Here is a 5,783-nt window from a genome sequence, read left to right on the forward strand (position 1 = left end):
TTGCAGTAAATCCGCGTTCCAAACGTCGTGGCCTCCCCTTGTCAGTAAGTTTATAGCTCTTGCAGTTAAAGTTTCTGTCATATCATGTCCCTGAGTCCTGAAGCCCATCTGAAAGTTCGTTACCATTTCAGCTTTCTTAACGTTGTTTATAACTACAGGCGACCCATTAATGTTCTGTTGAGGGTGGCTTGAGGTTCTGAGCTTCCTGGGAAAATCGTTTTATGTAACCACGACTGCTCAAGTTCTGCCATTTTTAACTACTTCCGCAATTTCAACGTCTGTGATAGTTTCGACTGTGTCATCCTGAAACTGTAAATGTTACGTCTGCTGTGGAGGAGTGGAATGGCTCGCACCGCCTTTGATGTTACCACGTCGCCATTTGCGCAGTGTGGTGGCCAGCTCCGACTCATTAACACCCGAGTCGCGGCTGCGATAGCCTCCGGTCACGTTCTGTTGTCCACCAACGGTACCAACGCGGACACCCCGGACTGCTTGCAAATGCCGGCAGCCGTCCTGTCTGCATCCTGCCTGTGCTACATACAGTGACAGCGTGGCTAGTTTGACATTTAGCTCACCCAGGCGGGGGGTCTCTCTAGGAGAAGTGTACACCTTCCGTCTGAGACGGATATACGCTAGCGACAAGTCAGAAGTGAACACCACGAAGCAGGAGTGCTAGTTCTGCAAGATACGCACGAGAGCTGTGAAGTTTGGAAGGTAGGAGACGAGGTACTGGCGGAATTAAATCTGTGAGGACGGGGCGTGAATCGTGCTCGGGTAGCTCAGTTGGTAGAGCACTTGCCCACGAAAGGCAAAGGTCCCGAGTTCGAGTCTCGGTCTGGCATACAGTTTTAATCTGCCGGGAAGTTTCACCATGAAGCAGCGGTGCCACAGGAATTATGTTCCATTAAAAGATAATAAAAAGCATCTGGTGAAGATGGAATTGCTGCAGAACTCCTGAAATCAGCTGCCCCAAAAACATCAGAAGAAATTACAGTGATCATGCAAAACAGATGGCAAGCAGAGAAAGTTCCGGGTTACTAGAAAAGTTTGTTCAAAAATGCAATATACACTCCTGGAAATGGAAAAAAGAACACATTGACACCGGTGTGTCAGACCCACCATACCTGCTCCGGACACTGCGAGAGGGCTGTAGAAGCAATGATCACACGCACGGCACAGCGGACACACCAGGAACCGCGCTGTTGGCCGTCGAATGGCGCTAGCTGCGCAGCATTTGTGCACCGCCGCCGTCAGTGTCAGCCAGTTTGCCGTGGCATACGGAGCTCCATCGCAGTCTTTAACACTGGTAGCATGCCGCGACAGCGTGGACGTGAACCGTATGTGCAGTTGACGGACTTTGAGCGAGGGCGTATAGTGGGCATGCGGGAGGCCGGGTGGACGTACCGCCGAATTGCTCAACACGTGGGGCGTGAGGTCTCCACAGTACATCGATGTTGTCGCCAGTGGTCGGCGGAAGGTGCACGTGCCCGTCGACCTGGGACCGGACCGCAGCGACGCACGGATGCACGCCAAGACCGTAGGATCCTACGCAGTGCCGTAGGGGACCGCACCGCCACTTCCCAGCATATTAGGGACACTGTTGCTCCTGGGGTATCGGCGAGGACCATTCGCAGCCGTCTCCATGAAGCTGGGCTACGGTCCCGCACACCGTTAGGCCGTCTTCCGCTCACGCCCCAACATCGTGCAGCCCGCCTCCAGTGGTGTCGCGACAGGCGTGAATGGAGGGACGAATGGAGACGTGTCGTCTTCAGCGAAGAGAGTCGCTTCTGCCTTGGTGCCAATGATGGTCGTATGCGTGTTTGGCGCCGTGCAGGTGAGCGCCACAATCAGGACTGCATACGACCGAGGCACACAGGGCCAACACCCGGCATCACGGTGTGGAGAGCGATCTCCTACACTGGCCGTACACCACTGGTGATCGTCGAGGGGACACTGAATAGTGCACGGTACATCCAAACCGTCATCGAACCCATCGTTCTACCATTCCTAGACCGGCAAGGGAACTTGCTGTTCCAACAGGACAATGCACGTCCGCATGTATCCCGTGCCACCCAACGTGCTCTAGAAGGTGTAAGTCAACTACCCTGGCCAGCAAGATCTCCGGATCTGTCCCCCATTGAGCATGTTTGGGACTGGATGAAGCGTCGTCTCACGCGGTCTGCACGTCCAGCACGAACGCTGGTCCAACTGAGGCGCCAGGTGGAAATGGCATGGCAAGCCGTTCCACAGGACTACATCCAGCATCTCTACGATCGTCTCCATGGGAGAATAGCAGCCTGCATTGGTGCGAAAGGTGGATATACACTGTACTAGTGCCGACATTGTGCATGCTCTGTTGCCTGTGTCTATGTGCCTGTGGTTCTGTCAGTGTGATCATGTGATGTATCTGACCCCAGGAATGTGTCAATAAAGTTTCCCCGTCCTGGGACAATGAATTCACGGTGTTCTTATTTCAATTTCCAGGAGTGTATAAAAAGGGATACAGAACGGACGTTAGTAATTGCGGAAGAGGTTCTCTTTCTCCTGTCCCACACAAAATTTTATTTCAGGGTCTCCTGGACTGAGCTCAACAACAACCTGAATGTAAAATTGGTGAGTATCGAACAGGTTTCAGACCAAATTCACTGAAGAGTCAAAGTAACTGGTACACGTGCCTAATACCGTGGAGCTCCCCCGCGAACACGCAGAAGTGCCGCAACACGACGTGTCATGGAATCGACTAATGGCTGAAGTAGTGCTGGAGGGAACTGACACCATGAATCCTGCAGGGGTGTCCATAAATCCGTAACAGTACGAGGGGTGGAGATCTCTTCTGAACAGCACGTTGCAAAGCATCCCAGATATGCTCAATAATTTTTATATCTGGGGAGTCTGGTGGTCAGCGGAAGTGTTTAAACACAGAAGAGTTTTCCTGGAGCCACCCTATAGCAGTTCTGGAGATGTGGAGTGACGCATTGCCCTGCTGGAACTGCCCAAGTCTGTCGGAATGCACAATAGTCATGAACGGATGCATGTAATCAGACAGGATGCTTACATACGTGTCATTTGTCAGAGCGTATCTAGACGTATCTGAGGTCCCACATCACTCCAACTGCGCAGGCCCCACACCATTATAGAGCCTCCACTAGCTTCAACAGTCCTCTGCTGACATGCAGGGTCCATGGATTCATGAGGTTGTCTCTATATCCGTACACGTCCATCGGCTCTATACAATTTGAAACGAGAGTCGTCCGACCAGGCAACATGTTTCCAGTCATCAACAGTCCAATGTCGATGTTGACGTGCCTAGGCGAGGCGTAAAGCTTTGTGTCGTGCAGTCATCAAGAGTACACGAGTGGGTCTTCGGCTCCGAATGCCCACTGATGATGTTTCGTTGTGAATGGTTCGCACTGAAATCTGCAGTAATTTTCGGTTCGGTTGCACTTGTGTCACGTTGATCGATTATCTTCAGTCGTCGTTGGTCCAGTTCTTGCAGGATCTTTTTCCGGCCGCAGCGATGTCGGAGAGTTGATGTTTTACTGGATTCCTGATACTCACAGTACACTCGTGAAATGCTCGTACTGGAAAATCCCCACTTCATCGCTACCTCAGAGATGCCGTGCACCATCGCTCGTGCGCCGACTATAGCGCCACGTTTAAACTCACTTAAATCATGATAACCTGCCACTATAGCGGCAGTAACCGATCAAACAACTGCGCCAGACACTTGTTGTGTTACATAGACGTAGCCGACCGCAGTGCCTTATTTTGCCTCTTTACATATCTCTGTATTTGAATACGCATGCCTACAGCAGTTTAAAAGCGATGGCTCGTTTGTTTCAAGTTTCTATCCCTTGCTGTAGGGGCTGTGATTTTTTGATATGTTTTCTCTAAACTAGCAAGGCGAAACAGAGGCCACTACTTCCACCACATCAAGTGGATTTAGTGCTCACGTACCCACACTGAGCCGTGAACACTTCCCAGTTTATCACTGGGGAATAGTTGAACATGATTACTCCTGTTATCGGTGCCATGCGTGCAATGGTCGTGCCAAGCCCGCGATATGGAATCTTAATACTATCGTTAGTGGCACGAGACCTGCACGACCTCATAGCAACCGTTATAGTTCTGCATTATTCTGTTACACTAGGGGTGAGTTCACGTAAGGAAAGAGTGAGAATCTAAGATTTACGGACTCATTTATTAAACACTTGAGAATCGAACAATAATACAATCAAATGGGGGTGGGGGGAAGAAAGATTCGAGTTCAGCAGCCTGCCCTAACGTACGTTCATAACACGCCACGATATCGTGAGGAAAGGAATTTTAGTAACGATCGCCGTATATTCAAATAGAATCCCATTTAGTAAAGGAAGGGGTTGCAGGCGTGCAACGACCACCACCAGGAGTTAGCCAAAGACCAAGAAGATGCTACTGTGCGTGAATCGCTAGGTAGCCTCCCGTACTGAAGGAATAAAACCCGCAAGACGCGAACTATTCACAATGACCTATCAGGTTCCCTCTGGGCCTCAGGGCGCCAATCTACAGTGCACGTCGGCGCTCATGCTTACCGAACTTCATCTCCTCGAAGCTGCACCTCCGGTCTCCGGCACGGTCCCACTAGAACTGAGCTACTGCCCCTTTGTCCAATGTCCGCCGCTCGTGGTCTCGCGGTAGCGTTCTCGCTTCCCGAGCACGGGGTCCCGGGTTCGATTCCCGGCGGGGTCAGGGATTTTCACCTGCCTCGAGATGACTGGGTGTTTGTGTTGTCCTCATCATTTCATCATCATCCAGGAAAGTGGCGAAATTGGACTGAGCAAAGATTGGGTAATTGTACGGGCGCTGATAACCACGCAGTTGAGCGCCCCACAAACCAAAACATCCCTTTGTCCAATATCCACCCGCGGAAAGGCGGTTGGCGCCTACCCGCGAAAAACGGGCGCGCACCTGAACTGGCCAGTCATCGGGCCGGAATTTCACAGGGAGGCGACCTCGCGACGTTAAAATCGAGAAGAAATAGCAGTTACAAGGTTGGTAAGGCAGGTTGGGGAACTGAGAACAGGAGAAACTTTGGCCACTACTGAACGTTCGAACGACACCACGTGCTAGCCTGGCCATCGGAAAAAGGATGGGAAACGGGAAGCCATCATGGCTGCTAGGAAGACTGCTGCCCTCGCCCATAAATAAAGAAAATTTCTAGCGCCAAGCTCCTTTCATAGATTAGTGTGAGACAAGCTGTAAAAATTAAATTATTAATATTACCTGAATTTTTTTTTTACCGAGTACCAGAATGCTGGGATTAGAAATATGAAATACGAGCACTGAATGGTGAATGAAGTGCACGTCTTTCAAGTTTCATTGATGCTTCAGTGTAAATCTTGTCCAGAACAAAGTTTAATTCTGAAACTAATTCTTAAGTATAGAAAAATTTACTGTAGGAAAACAGTTCACACTTTTGTAGATTTGAAAAGGCTTAAGACTAAGCGGACCATAAGCCTCCTTGAGATTGTGAAAGAACAAAGCTGTTGCTGTTGTGGTCTTCAGTCCAAAGACTGGTTTGATGCGGCTCTCCATGCCTGTGCAAGCCTCTTCATCTCCGGATAACTACAACAACTTAACAGAACTTCCTTCTGAATCTGCTTACTGTACTCATCTTGTGATCTCGCTCTACGATTTTTACCCCCCATGCTTCCCTCAAGTACTAAATTGGTGATCCTTTGATGTGTCAGAATGTGTCCTACCAGCATACCCCTTCTTCAGGTCAGATTTCTTTTCTCCCTAAT

General features: G+C 50.1%; 1 non-coding gene across 1 annotated transcript; it reads left to right on the forward strand.

Annotated features, from left to right (window-relative positions):
* The first annotated feature begins 767 nt into the window (after nt 1–767).
* On the forward strand, nt 768–842 carry Trnas-cga (transfer RNA serine (anticodon CGA)). Its single transcript has one exon. It is a non-coding gene; the product is annotated as a tRNA-Ser (tRNA).
* Nucleotides 843–5,783: the final 4,941 nt, after the last annotated feature.

The sequence above is a fragment of the Schistocerca cancellata genome, chromosome 5 (genome assembly GCF_023864275.1).
Source record: "Schistocerca cancellata isolate TAMUIC-IGC-003103 chromosome 5, iqSchCanc2.1, whole genome shotgun sequence".
Taxonomy (NCBI): Eukaryota; Metazoa; Arthropoda; class Insecta; order Orthoptera; family Acrididae; genus Schistocerca; species Schistocerca cancellata.